At 44.7% G+C, this 18,190-nt stretch overlaps 1 protein-coding gene across 8 annotated transcripts in view; it reads left to right on the top strand.

The window, feature by feature from the left end:
* The window catches only part of GPR180 (G protein-coupled receptor 180), a 290,476-nt gene that overhangs the window by 71,922 nt on the left and 200,364 nt on the right, over positions 1 to 18,190 (top strand). For 2 of the 8 annotated variants that reach the window (XR_014819705.1, XR_014819694.1), the window contains exon 12: positions 12,974 to 13,287. The exons of 4 other annotated variants lie outside the window; for them this stretch is intronic. The gene's annotated coding sequence lies outside the window, so the exon portion shown is untranslated. Of the gene's footprint in view, positions 1 to 6,072; positions 6,329 to 12,973; positions 13,288 to 18,190 lie in introns of those variants that run through there. 2 more of the 8 variants (XR_014819697.1, XR_014819698.1) reach the window with 2 other exon arrangements.

The following is an 18,190-nucleotide window of genomic DNA, read 5'->3' on the forward strand; positions in this document are numbered from 1 at the left end:
TAATTATATAATTTCAACACCTAGTAGAAAATTATAAAACGGAAGCTAGGCGTGTTTACTTGACTCAGAGATCAGAAAAGGCTAAATCACCTGTACTACTCAGGGAGGTTTATGTGAGACTTGCCGAGGGGGCTGAAGTGGATGGCATTGAATAGGCAAGAGTTGAACCACATGCTGCTGCAGGACCCCTCAGCCCCCCAGTGCAATAGTGTCCCAGACAGCATCTTTCAGGACCCCTGCACGTACGATGTCAGACTCAGCCAATTCAGGATGAAATAGCCAAGTGGAAAGCAGAGACTGGGCGTCTATAGGTTTATCCACTGATGCCTCATAAGCTTGTCTTTCAAGAAAATAAGCAAATCTCCTTGGAATTCACAGCTCACATATTTGCTGAGCATGTTTCTCAGGTTTTTGTGTTAATTGAAAAGTTATATCAAATTGAAATTAGCCTTTGGTTAGTGTGCTGCCAAACTTTGCTCCAGGTAAAATCGAAGGCATGAAAGAATGATACCTACAGGCCGTACAGAAATCTTGGGCTCTTGGCTCCCCAGTCGCAACTCACCGACTCCCCCTTCCATCACCTCATGTCAGCCGCCTCACCTCCTCCCAAGTGGTGGGAACCTGGCCCACGTCAGGGCCTTCTCACCTGCCTCAGGTACCCACCTGGCATTGTCAGATGAAATGCAGGATGCCCAATTAAATTCAGGTTTCAGAGAAACAACAAAACTTTCTTAGTTGAAGCATGTCCCAAATATCGCAGACTTACACTAAAAAATTATCTGTTGTTTATTGAAAGCCCATCCTGCCTCACTCATCACCGGGCTGCCTCGGGTTCATCCTTCAGGTGCTTTATTTTATTTTATTTTTTGTCTTTTTGCTATTTTTTGGGGCCACTTCCGTGGCATATGGAGGTTCCCAGGCTAGGGGTCTAATCGGAGCTGTAGCCGCTGGCCTACGCCAGAGCCACAGCAACGCGGGATCCGAGCCGTGTCTGCAACCTACACCACAGCTCACGGCAACGCCGGATCGTTAACCCACTGAGCAGGGGCAGGGATCGAACCAGCAACCTCATGGTTCCTAGTCGGATTCGTTAACCGCTGCGCCACGACGGGAACTCCATCCTTCAGGTGCTTTAAGTGCCACTTCCTCGAAGACACACCCTCTAAGACCCAGCCAAAGTAGGGTAGTCTATTAATCTCCTCCAGGCCACCCCCTCCTCCATCACCTCATTCACATTGCCTGCTTTGTAACTAGATTTTTATTTTTGTGTTTATTTGATTCAAGTCTGTCTTCCCCATGAAGGCAGAGATTATGCCTCTTGTTTGCTATTATAATACCCAGTGCCTGGCACTTATTAGACAATAAATATTGATGCATTGAATGGATGAATGAATAAATGAATGGAGAAGGGAAAGTCTAACTGAGAAGATTTCCTTGTCTTGCTTTATTTCTAGTTAATTTGTTTGATTGAAGAGCTAATGATTTAAACAGGTTTACAGAGAAAAATGAGATTCTTCAGGAAGTTAATGGAATTTTCACAGAATCTGTTGAGGGTATAGTGTTGAAATACCTCAGATCATGTGGTATGTAATTACATCTTTGAAAGTAGATGTTCAAGGAACTGTATATGAACCAGAGCTTTATCTAATTCAAATAATCTTGCTAATAGAGCTGCTGTTTGTTCTAAGGTAGAATTCTGAATAGAAGAGTTATTAACCCCAATTCAGTTGTTTAAATGGTCAAGTTGAAACAATCAGCGTTCCTCTCCATTAATTAGAGAGTGAGCTGTAAATAGCTCCTTCAGTTGGACATGTGAACCCCTCCAGTAAGTGGTAAAATATGTCTTATACAGTATTTTTTTTAAAAGAAAAGAGTGATAATATTTAATGGAGAATGTTAGGGTTTCCTCAGCTGTAAGAACTAAGTAACCAAATGGCTTACACTTTGCGAGAAAATAATAACTTCAAAATCACAGAGATACAGGCATAGCAAAGATTTTTCTCATACTGCTGATAGCTCTAGCAAGAAGAATATTTTCTAATTGAGAATCCACGATCAAGTTCTGATTGATTTGTGGGGTTCCCCCCCCCTATTTAATGATCCATTACTAAATGTTGGATCCTGGCTGTTGATCTAAGAACAATTTCAGGACACACAGGTTAGGGTTGGATCAACTCAGAGGAAATGAAGAGAATGGTTGGACCAACAGTTTTGATGGGATATTGGCATGAGTTTAATTTACTGGAGGATGGTTCAATTTCACTTCTTTTTAGCTTTGTAGCCATGTGACGAGGGCTGTAAATTGGATATGATTCAGCAGTGGCAGTTGTACATATTTCCCCCTTTTAAAAATAATGCTAAAACCAACTGTCAGTTAAATAAAAATCGCTCATTTTAGTCCATTTTTACAGGATAATGACCTCATCACTGATTCTACCCATTTTATAGTTTTTTGCAAAAATTACAAGCTTATATAGTAAAAGATAGACATGCATGTATCTAAAATCGCCAAACACCCTCACTTCAACTTTTTTTTTTTTAGCTATCAGCCTCTGTTCAGTGTAATTCTTGAAGGGAATATAAGTTAGGGAAAAATGTGAACATATGTCATATAATAATCGCTGAAGTTAATATTTTCTACATTTTATTCGTTTGTATAATATAAAGATAGTACTTATATTTGACATTAGGTACACCAACAAATGCTATTAAGATTCGACGAGGTCGAGGTCACAATCTCTAAATATAGCTAAAATATGCAAAATCCCAAACCTGTATTTTTATTTTCTATTGTTATGCTTTCAATAGGACAGAAATGCATTTTTCCCAAATATTCGTCCAAACTAAAATATGGTCGTGCTGTGGTTTTTATTCACTGAAGATCTGATTCAAAATCCCAAAAGGAACTTGGAAAAAAAAAAAAAACTCCACCCACTTGCTTAGCAGAAGCTGTTCAGTTTTGCTCGCAGCTCTCTCTGTTTTAATTTTGTGGGAACAGTTGTGGAGTCTCCAGGGTCTTTGACCTAATCCTAAATTGATCTGTAGACAGACAAAATTCAATCATAAATAAAAGGCAAAATATCTTCAGGACTACATGGTATTCTACTTTTCCTTTTTTTTTTTTTTTTTAACCAGACAGTTAAGTTTGTTATAAAATAACCTCAAAGCAAGTCGTCATACATTTAGTGGTGTGATGGGAGGCGTGAACACACTGACGGGTGGCCCGGAATCACAGGAACATGGACAAGCCAGCCTGATGTTTTCAGGTCTGCGTCTGCGTCTCTGTCACTACAGTAAGCTGCATTTGACTTAGGCTTCCATGCATCTTTTCTAAGTTGCAGAAGAAAAATGGAAGTCTTCTTTCAGCCATTGTGGCAACCTGAAGGACGCATCCTTTGAGCTTTGCTTTGTAGCTTTTAACATCCACTTACTTTTTTAGTTAGTATGTCCAAGGATCAAATTAGGTAAAGTACTTGGTAGAGCTTGTTCAGGGAAGTTGAGTACCATTGACATAAGTGTTTTTTAAAAAATCAATAGCTGAGATGTGTGCCTACGTACGATGTAAGAAACTCAGAGGAGGGGTGTGTGTGTGTGTGTGTGTGTGTGTGTGTGTGTGACTGAGATGAAGTTTCTATGTGTGCCATTTATGTTTCGCAGACAAGTACTTTTACATGGCGAAAGTCCTTTGACCTCACGAGGACGCATTATTTTTAAATTTAGGAAGTAAATTTAATGTGACAAAGTGATACTGCTTTTGCTGAAACTACACAGCTGCTTGCCATATGAATATATGCTGACTGTTCTTTTTAAATCTAATTTATTGATCAGCAATACAGGCATGTGGTTTGAAATAAACAACATAGCACATAGTGAAAGACCTCGCTACTGTCCCCCTGCACCCTATTCTCACCTACTCATCCACACCTCTTGTGTTTTCTTCCAGCGTTTTGAAATTTTTCTTTATATTTGAAAAATAACATATTATCAGGGCTTTTGAAAATATACAGGAGTGAAAAGAAATCTTAAATTGCGATACAAAGTGTTGATTGAATTTTTAAATTTCCTAACTCTCAGTTTCTTTAACTAGCTCTAGTCTTTTGACTCCTAAATTAGGGTTCTTGGTTAAAATATTTAAAATTTTATACCTGTCCGCGTGAACTTAATCCTTTTTCAAGGGCAAGTGACCTGCGACAAGTTGAGGGTGTTTTGTTTGAAGAGTTTTGAAGAGAAATTTTCTCACTAGGTGGCGCTCATGGGCCTGGAGGTCAGGGAGCTGTCGCCCCTCCTCTGAGGATGCACCGTTTGCCAATTAGCACGCAGTTACTATGGAGACTTGCAAGGTCACACGGAGGGAAAGGCTTCCATATTTTCTCCCCTCTAAAGAATGATTGTTCTACTCCTATTTCTGCTCTGCGCTATGTATGACCTTCGAATTGTAGTGAAATTGTCGTGATTGCCTCTTTAGATTGGGAGGTTATATTATGTAAGGTTTGGATTCAGACAAGTAAGGGTCGTGGCAATTGTTACTTTGACTTGGAGAATAAAACTCTGGATAAGTTGAATTTTTTATAGAGAAGATCCCCATGGAACATAAATGATCTGGAAGGTCTCTGAGAACCTTAATGTCCATCCAATAACAAAAAGCTTTTAAATACACGTTGGTGGTATTATTATCTCTCTTAAGCGTTGACATAGCCTCTCCACTGGGAAGGGGTCAAAGTGCATTATCATTCTGATATCACACACCCCCATGAGTCAAATGGAACTTTACAGATGTGCAAATAATAATAATCTGGGTATTCACCCCTCGACTTTGTCATAAACTCAAAAAGTTCAGCAGCAGACAATAGGGGAAGGGGGAAAAACCCTTATACCAAGATAGAAGAAAGTTAGAAATACACTAGTTAACTTTTTATTAGATATAGTGATCCTGCAACAATTAAATTTTCATGCATTAATTTACCAGACATTTATAGCCCATTTATTGTGCCTGGCACTGTGCTGGTTGCTATGGATATGAAGATGGATTGGATAAATCTGTGCTTCAAGCCCAATGAGAAAGGAAACTTTCATCTGGAATTCCGTGTGTTATTCAAACTCCTGTCATCCTTGTAGGAATTACGCTGACTCAGCAATATATCTTTTCATATACCACTCTCTTCCACTTTCAGCTGCATCAAAACCTACCTCTTTTAGGACAGCTTTTTAACACAGATTACTTCCTTAAGCTGTATGCTCTGTAGTATTTGCAGTGTCTAAAAATATTTATCTGTCACCTTAACTGGGGACAAGTGATGTGAGGGTCAGTTCACCTGCTCAGAATGATTTCAAACTCTTGAAAATGATGTCTTCTGGGTGTCTTGCACACAAAATATGACCTGAGATCTCACCGACGAAAATTTTTTTTTGTTTAATTTTTATTTTATTTTTTTTAATTGTTATTCCCCAGTACATTTTTTTTTCTACTGTACAGCATGGTGACCCAGTTACACATACATGTATACATTCTATTTTCTCACATTGTCATGCTCCATCGTAAGTGACTGTCCATCGACAGATGATTGGATTAGGAAGATGTGGTATATATACACAGTGGAATACTACTCAGCCATAAAAAAGAACAAAATAATGCCATTTGCAGCAACATGGATGGAACCAGAAACTCTCATACTGAGTGAAGTAATTTTTATTTTATATTATAGTTGACTTACAATGTTGTTAGTTTCAGGTGTATAGCAAAGTGATTCACTTATACATATTCGTATATCCACTTTTTTCAGATTCTTTTCTCATATAACTTACTACAGAATATTGAGAAGAGTTCTCTGTGCTCTACAGTAGGTCCATGATGGTTATCTATTTTATATATATATATAGTAGTGTGTATGTGTTAATCTCAAACTCCTAATTTATCCTTCCTCCACCACATTTCCCCTTTGGTAACCATAATTTATTTTCTGTGTCTGTGAGTCTGTTTCTATTCTGCAAATAAGTTTAGATTATAAGTATCATTGTTTATATTCCACATGTAAGTGATATCATATGATATCTATCTTTCTCTTTCTGATTTAGTATGATAATCTCTAGGTCCATCCATGTTGCTGCAAATGGCGTTATTTTCTTCTTTTTGGAGGGGGGCACACCCATGATGGAAATTCCTGAAACAGCGGTCAAACCCACACCTCAGCAGTGACCCAGGCCACTGCAGTGACGATGCTGGATCCTTAACACACTGAATCACAAGAGAAACCCATGTTTTGTTCTTTTTTATGGCTGAGTAATAATTCATTTTGTGTGAAAAATAAAATATTGTCTTTATTCCTCTGTTGATGGACATTTACGTTGCTTCCATGTTCGGCTGTTGTAAACAGTGCTGCAATGAACTTTGGGGTGCACACATCTTTTTGAATTAGGGTTTTCTCTGGATATATGCCCAGGAATGGGATTGCAAGATCATATGGTAGTTTTATTTTTAGGTTTTTTTTTTTTTTGTTTTTTTTTTGTCTTTTTGCCATTTCTTGGGCCACTCCCACGGCACATGGAGCTCCCCAGGCTAGGGGTCTAATCGGAGCTACAGCTGCCAGCCTATGCCACAGCCACAGCAATGCTGGATCCGAGCCATGTCCGCGACCTACACCACAGCTCATGGCAACGCCGGATTCTTAACCCACTGAGCAAGGGCAGGGATCGAACCCGCAACCTCATAGTTCCTGGTCGGATTCGTTAACCACTGCGCCACGACGGGAACTCCTGAAATACCATTTTTGATGTTCTTTTAGAAGAAACAAAAACTGTTGCAACACCCTTTGGGACCCATGGGACAAACAGGTCAAAGGACATCAGCTCACCCTGGGGGGTGCTCCTTTGAGTGACAGAGGTCTAGTAGAGACACAGATGACATGGAAAAGTTTCTGGCTGGTGACCAGGGTCATGCCAACTGCAGCGGTAATCATTTGTGTCTCTGGCTTCCAGAACCAGGACTTATGCACAAGTGGCCCAGATTCCTGTTCCTTGGTGAAATATGTTTATTTATTTTTTTTCTTTTTAGGGCAGCACCCACTGCATACAGAAGTTCCCAGGCTAGGGGTCGAATGGGAACTGCAGCTGCCAGCCTGCGTCACAGCCACAGCAACACGGGATTGGAGCTGTGTCTGTGACCTATGCCGCAGCTCACAGCAACGCCAACTCCTTAACCCACTGAGCAAGGCCAGGGATTGAACCTCCATCCTCATGGATGCCAGTTGGGTTCGTATCCCGCTGAGCCACAAGGGGAACTTCCTGAAATATGTTTAAAGAGAAGAAAAAAAGAGGAGGTAGAGATAGAAAAAGAAAAGAAAAAAGAAGACCTGACATCCTTGACCATCTGGTGTTGCTTTCCTGATGAAGTTGTTTTTTTTCCCCCCATGGTTCTTCCCCCAAAGAGGGAGGAAAGCAAGATGAGACAGGACAGAGGCATTGTCTACTCAGATGTCTCTAGGGAGAACATTCACTGCTGTGACGCTGGCATGTGAGATTTTGAGTGCCCAGCAGCCTCCACGGAGACAAGGAGAGCACTTCACTCCTGCAGGGATACAGTGAGCTGAGATGCAGCCGAAGAGGGGAAGGTCCTTGAGATGAAATGCACTCCTGGCTGCAGAGAGCAGGGAAGACACTATATGGCTGTTTTTAAAACCACTACAGCCTCTTCAGGACCAGGTATCCCTATTGTGGTCAGAACCAAAATGCAGGAGTTCCCGTCGTGGCTCAGTGGTTAACAAAACCGACTAGGAACCATGAGGTTTCGGGTTCGATCCCTGGCCTTGCTTGGTGGGTTAAGGACCTGGCGTTACCGTGAACTGTGGTGTAGGTCGCAGACACGGCTCGGATCCTGCGTTGCTGTGGCTCTGGTATAGGCCTGCGGCTATAGCTCCAATTTGACCTCCATCGGCTGTGGGAGCGGCCCTAGAAATGGCAGAATGAGGAGTGTCCCCTCGCGCGTCTCCAGGCCTGGGGTACTGTGCCTTACTGTGGTGAGCTTAGCATGAATGCAGAGAGGCCAGAGCTACACATTTCTCAACACCCAGGTGGAAATTTTAACTGAGGCAAGAACACAATTGCGTCTGCTTTCCGCTCAGCCCCTTCCATTCCACAGCTGTGCACTGGCGGGTGGGGGTGGGGGCTCCTGTGTTATCTTTATGGGTGGAGAGGAATGCCGTCTTCCCCTGCAGATAATTCCCCCAGCATCTCCCCTGCTCCATGGTAGCTCTTTGGGATTGCTTCAGTTTAACCGAGTGCCCGTTCACACCAAGTAAATCCCCTTTAGAATCTGGCATGCCAGTCACCCACGTGGACTGTCCCAAACACAGAGGACCGCAGTGGACACGCTACAACAGTTATTTCCTTTGGCCACCAAACTGCAAGTATCTCATCAGCAAATCACATCGTAATTGGTATTTATTGGGGATGGCAGGCAGCAAGTGGCGGCGGTGATGCTAACGAGAGGGAGGTGAAAGCCGCTCTCTGGAACTATTTCTGATCTTAAGATGCATACAGTCACAGTAGCATTAAATAACCACTCATGGTAGGCTATGCTTTGAGGCGCTGAGTGTTCTAGGAACTCTAAGGAAGACACAATTGCCCAGGAAGAAACCTCACAAGAGGCAGGAGAACTTGACATGGGCCTCGAAGAATGAACACACATCTCAGGGACAGGCTGGGAAAACCATTCCAGGTGGATGCATGGTGTGACTAGACTGGTTTCAGTGGCGTCTACGAAGACCGTGGGGAAGGAGTGGGCAATAAACTGGAAATGTGGATTGAGGCCAGATAGTGGAAGGAAACTAAGGCGCTTGGACTTTATCCTGGTGGTAATGAAGAGATAATGAAGATTTTTAATTAAGGGTTTGGCATGCTTAAATGGTGTTTTAGGGAGATTACCGTGGCAGCAGTGAATTGGAGGGGGAGAAACAAGTAAGCGATTAGTTAGGAGGCTATTATAATCATCCAGGCTTGAAGCGGCAGGGGTCTGGGGCAATGGGAATTGAAAGGAAGGGTGGAGTGTGAGAGATAGTGCGGGGGAATGCCCCGCCAGCCTTGGGGACTCCGGGCTCTTCGGGACGCTGGACTGGGAGGGAAGCCATCGGGGAGCAGAGGGGGGTGGGGCGCTGAGCCAGCCAGGCTTTGTGGGATCCGCAGGGCATCCAGGGTCCCACGTCCTTAGGCAGGTGGAGATGCCAGACAGGCTCGGGGAGCAGCCAGGCTAGGGACCTAGACGTTTCCCTTTTATCCTTCAGTCTGGCTTCTTTCCCCAGAAAGAACTGAACTTCAGTGACTAAGCAATTAGGCTCGAATGTGTGTATTTGAGGATGTGTCCTTACATATCAACAGGGAGGAAGAATCCAGGTCATTTTTTGAATATTTTAAACTTCTGGGAAAGTACTTTTAAATAAATCACCCAAATATTTCAAATGAATATTTTTTAAAACTAAATTTCCCAGATAATATTCCCAAATGTTCACATTTCTTCCTCCAGGGAGGCTCAGCCTTAGTGTCTAATAGAGTTCAATTACAGAATAATTTCCATGTGGAACGTGGTGGTGGATGCGCTGTCTACATGGCTCTGGACCTGCTCTGAGACTCCAGATAAAAGGCATAAGAACCCTCATGATCCTCGTAGGCCCTTTGCCTAATTCTCACACGCAAATTAGAGAGAAGAGAGGTGCCTAGATTTCATTTATCAGGAAAGTTCATCCTTCCAGCAAAAGGAATCAGCAGGAAGAAGCCTGTCTTTCAGTGTGTGCTGTATAACCGGTGGCATGTGGCCAGCAGGAGTTCCACCAGACTAAATGCCAACTGGACCTTTTCTTCAAAAAGTAGAACGTTCTGGGGAGTTCCCGTCGTGGCGCAGTGGTTAACGAATTTGACTAGGAACCATGAGGTTGCGGGTTCGGTCCCTGCCCTTGCTCAGTGGGTTAAGGATCCGGCGTTGCCGTGAGCTGTGGTGTAGGTTGCAGACGCGGCTCGGATCCTGCGTTGCTGTGGCTCTGGCGTAGGCCAGTGGCAACAGCTCTGATTCGACCCCTAGCCTGGGAACCTCCATATGCCGTGGGAGCGGCCCAAGAAATAGCAAAAAAAAAAAAAAAAAAAAAAAAAAAGTAGAACGTTCTAGATCAAACTGTGAGCAGGGTGGAAATAAAACAGCTTTGGATTTCACCCTTGGGTATGTGGACTCAGCTGCCAAAATCCTCCCCACCCAACTCAGACTTAGTGGTCAGTATCTGAGTTTGGTTATGAACTTTAAGGGGCCAAACAAGTCAATCAAACCAACCACTGTCAGAAAATCAAGAGACAATTTTTTTTTAAAACCTGAAACCTGGTAAACAATTGGCTTGTAAATCCAGAAGAAGGATTCCTCTTCATTTACAAATGCATTTGAGGGGTGCTTATATGAGATTTGCATGAAACCTACAAGGGGGAATTTAAGGGCTCTGCCCCTGTATGTGAGTTAGAAACCCCATGGAGTTTGTAATGTGGGGGCATCTCAGGAGCAGGATCCCTGTAGGGCAGGGGCGTTCTAGCCACCATGCCTGGTTATCACCTGGCCACAAAGAGCTTAACTCCAGTCCTCTGTCGCTGATTCCAACCCAGAGCTCGTTCCTGTCCTCGTGCAGAGGTAAGTGCCACTGATGCTCCAGGAGACTTTGTCAGCCTTCTGAGTCATTTCATTCTGGATGAAGGCAGTGACCATGTGAGCTTTTCACTGGAGCCAGTGCCCAACTGCCCAAGACCCACTGGAAGCCTGGAAGGGGCCATTGAGATCTCATGGCCATCCCCATTCCCTACTCCCCGCCCCTCCCTACTCAGGAGGCATCTGAGTTTAGTAACTACTCGAATGTCTCAGGCCTGTGCATTACACTGAAGCAATTATCCAAGAACCCCATCCAGGAATTCTGCTTTATTTGCCATCACACCTGTTTGTCGTTAGATAGCAGATAATGTACAGTGATCAAGAAGTTTACGCAACCCAGCCAGACTGGATCAGCCTGGGAGGCACTCCTTCCTCCTCCCCCGCCTAAGATAACAAGTTATCAGTAGAGCCTTTTTCTGAATACAAGGAGGTGAGATTAGATGACTTTTAAGGGCCCTTCTAACTCTGGGATCTTAGGTTGTCTTTTGATTAAGATGAGTATACTTACACATTGTGCACTTCTCCATGCGTCTGTCTACTCAACAGAAACACCACCTCTGACCTTCCCAGGAATGACCTTAGCCTTGGATTTGGGGAAGCCCTTCTCAGTAAATGTCTATTGGATGCTCCAACCTTCAAAAAACAGAGGAAGCACGCCTGCACCCACATGCGCCAGCACACTCTTAATTTAAATTTTAACTCAGTTGATCCCAAATTTTCCAATATGCCTGATGAAAATTTAACTTTCTCTGCATTTAAATAATGACTTTTAACCCCGGTGTTAAAATACATACAGCTGTATATGTTTTAGCCTGCTCATCCTCATTCCAAAGCAACACATAAGAAGATGTTATGTAAATAAATCTAATCTTGGTTAATTCCGGGTTACCAAGGTTGATAGTTTGGTCTTAGGACTCCAGCAGGAAAGAGAAAAAAAAAAAAAAGACAAAGGTCAAAAAAATCATCTTTTTTCAGTTGTTCTTGGTTGAAGATAAATTCAGAATTTCTCTTTTATTAATATGTTGCCCTTTATTAGGTGTCAGAAATAGAAATGGTAAAGGGCCGGAATGTGATCTTGATATATGGCTTTACTGCTCTTTCTCCTAACTGCTGAATTATTATCATTTCACGGAAATTACATCTGAAAGGGAGGACTGTGTCTCTAAATCGAAAGATTCCCAATGAACAACCTTTGCTAAAATGATTAGTAATTTCTCCAGCCACGAGCTTGAAAAGATTCAATTCTAGGGATCTGTATAACCCTTTCCTTCTTCCTTCCTGTTGTCACACCCTGGACCGAAAACAAGGAGGGAGGATGTCTACGTACATGATAAGCATTCTGCTTTACTAGGTATCAGGACAAAGGAAAGAAAAGAAAAATCCCAATCAGCTAGTTACTGGGGGTGGGGCTGGGGGAGGATGCTACTGTTAAGGGCTTAAATTAACAAGAGCTAATTCCCCATCGGTGCCACCATACATTAAAGAGAAGAGAACACCATTCCTCGGGCCAATTTAACTTCAGGAAGTGACTTGGGCACTGGGAAGAATAAGCCACAATATTTCATCAAATACAGCAAAAACAAATTACCTCAGACTCAGGAACCCTGAGACCACTTTCTGAAAGTGTGTGCTCCTTGGAGGGGAAGGAAACAGCCTTCTCAGGAACGGGGGCGGCTTCCCAGCTCCTTACCCTCACCTGGGGAGGGGACCTTCTAAAGCCCAAATTGGCAGCCTCCGAGCATGCCCCTCTGAGTCCTGACAGCGGCTTTACACGCCTGCTGCCAAGTGGGCTTGGTTTTGTTTTGAGTTTGATGGAGATGAGGGTGACTTTCCAGTCTGCTCAGAATCCCTGGGGAGCCTTGATGAGCAGATTTCTCAAAGTCAGCCACAAGCTTGGCTTCAAAGCAGGGTGAGGGGCGTTCCCACTGTGGCTCAGCGGGTTCTCAACTCGACTAGTATCCACGAGGATGCGTGTTCGATCCCTGGCTTTGCTCAGTGGGTTAAGGATCTGGCGTTGCCGTGAGCTGCGGTGTAGGTTGCAGACACAGCTCAGATCCAGCATTGCTGTGGCTGTGACATAGGCTGGCAGCTGTAGCTCCGATTGGCCCCCTAGCCTGGGAACTTCCATATGCCACAGGTGCGGCCTTTAAAAAACAACAACAACAAAAAGCACTACGGTAATTGTTCCAGCAGAACGTGAGTGGATTGCAAACGGCTCTGAAAATTCATTCGTATTCTACCTTCTGGTATGTAAAAATAGACCCCGCTAGGTTATTTTAGGTTGTTTTTAATCTCCTTGTGTTCCAGGAAGGGTCTCCCTTGGATCCAAGACAGAAGAGTCACCCTGTGTCCTCCTGTCCTTCTGGTCCCTAATTGTAAGTTCTGTGCCCAGTGAGTGGCAAAAGACAGGATGTTATAGTGGTTAAGCTCATGGACTCTCAGGACTGACTGCCTGGGTTCAAACCCTGGCTCGGCTACCTATAGCTGTGGTACCTTGGCCTGGGGACTTAACCCTATGCCTCAGTTTTCCCATCTGCAAAACAGGGAGGCATTCATTCATTTGCTTTTACAAATGTTGATTGAATATTCTAGTCCCAGGAGTGAATAAAATGTAGAAAGTGTCTGCTCTCACAGAGTTTCTGTTATGGTAGGAAAGAAAGGAAACAAACAAGTAAATGTGAAAATATCAGATTACAATAACTGCACGGAAGAGGATTGAAATAGACTTATGTGGTAGTGTGTCAAATAGCCGCCTGGCAAAGGCCTCTCTCAAGAGATGACCAGAGTGAGAAGCCGGCCATGAGACGATGGTGGAGGGAGCTTTCCAGGCAGAGGAAACAGCAAGGACAAACTCTAAAGCCGCTTGGAGTCTCCGGGTGAGAAGGGCCAGTGTGTCTGGAGCATGAGGGCAAGCAGGAGAGACGAGGGAGGGGGGCCTGAGAAGGGGAAGCTGGTGCCTGGTGGATCTGGGCCTTTGATTCGAATAGAATGGAAACCACGGGCTGATGTCCTCTGAGCCTGGGGAGGAAGGATGCCGGCGGGCGAGACCCGAAGCTGGAGTCGGCAGCAGTGACCCGGGTCGGAGGAGAGGTGCTGGAGAGCAGTGCGGAGATGCTGGATACGTTCGGAGAAAAGAGTCGAGAGAAGTTGTCGAGGGCTTTGGACCTAGAGATGAAAAGCAAGGGTGACTGCTAGGATGCGGGGCTTGGGCAAGCAGCTTCTGTGGGTGGTGGTTTCATTTGCTGAGGCGAGAAGGCCTGTTCAGGGTGGGAGAGGATCAAAGTTTCCGTCTGGGCCTGATGCTTGAGACGCCTCTTAGATGTGCAGAGAGAGAGAGACATGTCCGGCAGAGTGCTAGATACACGAGCCTGAGCCCTGGGGACCAGCAGCGTTGGGGACCTGAGGACTGGATGAGACCGTCTGGACAGGGACTGCAGAGGGAGAAGGTAAGAAGATGCAGAGATGCAGTAGAGGTGTGAGGGGGCAGGGCAGTGTGAAGGGAACTGGGAGCCTGGACCGTCCTGAAAGCCAGGAGGAGAGTTCCAGAAGGAGAGAGCGGGCAACTGTGTAAAATGCCGCAGAGGGCTCAGGTGCCTGAGGCTGGGACCGGCCACGGCTTGGATTTGCTAAACGGGGGTTGGTGGTAATCTCTGGAGCCGCATCTGGGGGTAATCCCTGCAGCTGCATCAGAGGACAGCGCTGTGTGCAGGGGGCTCGGCAGGGGCAGTGGGATTTGAGCAGGTCTGTGGCTGGTGGGTGTGGAGAGGCTGACCGTCAGGGTGACTGAGATCGCAGACTCCGAAGACTGTTGGTGGGACTTGAAGTTTACAACTGGGGGCTCTCTTCAAGAACGAGCTTATAGGAGTTCCCGTTGTAGCACAGCAGAAACCAATCTGACTAGCATCCAGGAGGACACAGGTTCGATCCCTGGCCTTGCTCAGTGGGTTAAGGATCCGGCGTTGCCATGAGCTGTGGTGTAGGTTACAGACACAGCTCAGGTCCCACGTTGCTGTGGCTGTAGCGTGGGCCAGCAGCTGTCGCTCTGATTGGACCCCTAACCTGGGAACCTCCCTATGCTGTGGGTGTGGCCCTGAAAGGAAGAAAGAGCACACGGAACTAACACAAGGTAGGGGTGAATATCTATTTACAGTGAGAAGTCTGACAAATCCCATACACAACAAAAATAACATTTTATTCATTAAATGCCAGATGCACCTCTGTAATATTTTCCCTCTTTTTTTTTTTCCTAGATGCACTTCTTTATATGACAGTGATTTGTACATAGAACACACACACAGTTAGCCTCTCTACTTATTCTCTAGAGCCTACAAATGTGTATTTCATAGATGTCTAGAGTTCACTGTGGTCCCTGGTGGGATTTTTTTTTCCCCTTATTTTGTTTTAATTCAGCTGGTGGGATTTGAGTACTCCTTGTTCATAGGCGTATAAAAATCTGTTCTCCACTATCACCTGGGGTGTCAGCTGGAGGGGGTGACCCACACAGGTCAACCAAAGCCTGAGAACTATGCTGAAGCGCAAAGCTAGGAAAACTCCTCTTTGATATCCTGTTACACCAGGGCTTCTCAGGCTTACACTGTTGACACTTGGGGCCAGAGAGTTCTTTGCTGTCAGAAGCTGTGTGTGCATTGCAGGATGTTTAGCGACGTCCCCATCTTCTACCCACTAGATGCCAGTAGACCACCAAAAAATGTCTCCAGACCTTGCCAAAATGCCCCCTGGTGGTGGTGGGGTGGGGGGCAAAATCGTCCCAATTGAAAGCCACTGTGTCCCCCGATTGTGTGTGGTCCTTGGTCGATTTTCATCTCCTCACCCCCGACTGTGAATTTGTGCTCCCAGATTATTTGGCTGCAGCTTGGCTTTTATCTCTACAAGAAGTTATGTAGGGATGAAGATGTCATGGCAGTTCTTTGCCCTCTTTGCCTCTCAGCTTTGGCCCAGGACCTCTCCCTGCAGCCAGAGCCCAAAGCACGCTGAAAAACAGTGCTCTTGGAGACGAACCCTGGAGAACTCATTCTACTCACAGACCCTTGACAGATAAGGAGGTGTTGAGTGTAAAAACCCTCAACTAATGGATTAGGACTAAGAAACAATTTGTCAAAGTTGAGCTCTTTTTTTTTTTTCTTTTTTGGCTGCCCCAAGGTGTACGGAGTTCTGGGGCCAGAGATCAGATCCGAGCCATAGATGCAACGTAAGCCACAGCTGCGGCAACACTGGTGCTGTAACCCACTGTGCTGGGCTGGGGATCGGACCCACATCCTGCTGCTCCCAAGATGCTGCCAATCCCACTGCACCACAGCAACAACTCCTTTTTTTTTTTTTTTTTAAATGACAAAAGCTAGCATTATTTTAGGCAGAGAGTACATTTAACAAACTTATTACTCAAAGAAGTGGTGCCAGTTGAAAATATAAATTAATTTTAAGAATTGTTAACGAATGTGTGACGAGTATTAAGACAAAGAGGATGATGTGGACATTTGAAGGGACGGTCTTTAAACGTTCTGACATCAAAGAGACAACCACATTAAATGTCACAGTGAGATACCACTTCACACTTCCTAGGATGGCTTGCGTCAAAGGAACTGAAAATAACAAGTGTTGACAAGGCAGTGGAGAAATTGGAACTTTCCTGTATTGCTGGAGGGCATACAAAATGGTGCAGTCACCGTGGAAAACAGCTTGGTAGTTCCTCAAGAGGTTAAACATATAGTTACCCTATCACTCATCAATTCCATTTCTAGATACCCAAGATACTTGAAAAAATAAATTCAGGCAACAACTTGTGCATACATGGTCATAAAAGCATTATTCATTATAGCCCAGAAGTGGAAACAACCCAGATGTCCATCAACACGAGTGGATAAGCAGAATATGACGTATACATACAATGGAATATTATTGAGCCATAAAAAGGAAAACACGTGACACAGATGAACCTTGAAAGCATTATGCCAAATGAAATAAGCCAGACACAGAGCTCCCGTCATGGCACAATGGAAACGAATCTGACTAGGAACCATGAGGTTGTGGGTTCGATCCCTGGCTCGCTCAGTGGGTTAAGGATCCGGCCTTGCCGTGAGCTGTGGTGTAGGTTGCAGACTCAGTTTGGATCCTGCGTTGTTGTGGCTGTGGTGTAGACCCGCAGCTGCAGCTCCAATTCAATCCTTAACCCAAGAACTTCCATATGCCCTGGGTGCGGCCCTCAAAAGTAAAAAAAAAACAAAAAACAAAAAACAAAAAAAACCCTAGTTTGAAGTGTAGAATGGATAAGCAATGCGATCCTACTACATAGCACAGGGAACTATATCCAGTCTTTTGGGATAAAACATGATGGAAGATAGTATGAGAAAAAGAATGTTCACATATGTATGACTAGGTCACTGTGCTGTACGCAGAAATTGCCACAACACTGTGAATCAACTATACTCTAAAAAAAAACCCTAGTTTGAAGTGGATTTCCACTTACTTAGAACCCATTGAGACTTGAGAAGGACAGCTGGCATTAAAAGCAGAATGATGCCCAGAACTGGGCCATAGGGACCACCTCTGTCGATCCAGCATTTTAATAAATCAGTATTTATTGAGGGCCTATTATGTACCAGGCACTTTTCTGGGGGCCAGGGGGTACATCAGGAGCTAAACAGGCGAAAAGAGCTCTCCCTCCATGGAACTTAGCTTCTAACCTAAGTCTTTCCTAGACAGCACATCTTAGAAGCTACATTGTCAAACTAGTGCCCATTTAGAAATCAAAACCAGTTTTCACACAGGATGGTTGAATGACCTGAGCGTTTTCACCTTTAGAAAGCGAACATTGAGGGAGAACATGGTAACTGCCTTCAAAAGCCGTTTGGGAGAGAGAGCCGTGTCATTCGCCACGGCTCCCAAGAGCAGCGCTCGCATCCGAGGGTAATCGGGACAGAGGGGTGCCTTTGGGCTCTCATAAGGGAAGGAAGAAAACTCACACTTTTGTGTACCTCCTCCTCCTCCTGCCGGCTCTTTCACCTGTGTTACCTCATTTAATCCCCACAATATCCCTACAAGGCGCAAGGATTAGCCCTACCTAAAGAAATGGAACCAGAGGCTTAGCAAGGTTCTGTCACCACCCCAAGGTCACACAGCTGGTCAATGGCCCAGGCACTGGACAGGCCTTTCCCCGGCAGGATCCACACCTTTGCTGCCACCGCCCTACCATGCTGTCTTCCCAGCAACGAGTGCTTTCAGAAATGTGTCCATTTGCGGAAGGGAAGCCTGCATGTGGCAGAAAGTTGGACTGGATGACCCAAAGCGTGGTTCCAGAAATACTCTGACCCCTCACAACATGCTCACACTGTAAGGTCTCATCTGGTTTGCTCATCTGGTTAAAGTGGCAAAATGATATTAATGATATCCACAGGGGTGTGGGTCAGATGCAATAATGAACGCACTCGCAGACTCTAGCACAGTGACATCACATTATTCAGCAAGCATTTACTGAAAATCTGCTTTGCACCAGGTCCTCTGATGTGA

This window comes from Sus scrofa, chromosome 11 (assembly GCF_054392235.1).
Source record: "Sus scrofa isolate SSC_HxYL_T2T_F1_AM1 chromosome 11, Sscrofa_HxYL_maternal_Yorkshire_Landrace_v2.0, whole genome shotgun sequence".
NCBI lineage: Eukaryota > Metazoa > Chordata > Mammalia > Artiodactyla > Suidae > Sus > Sus scrofa.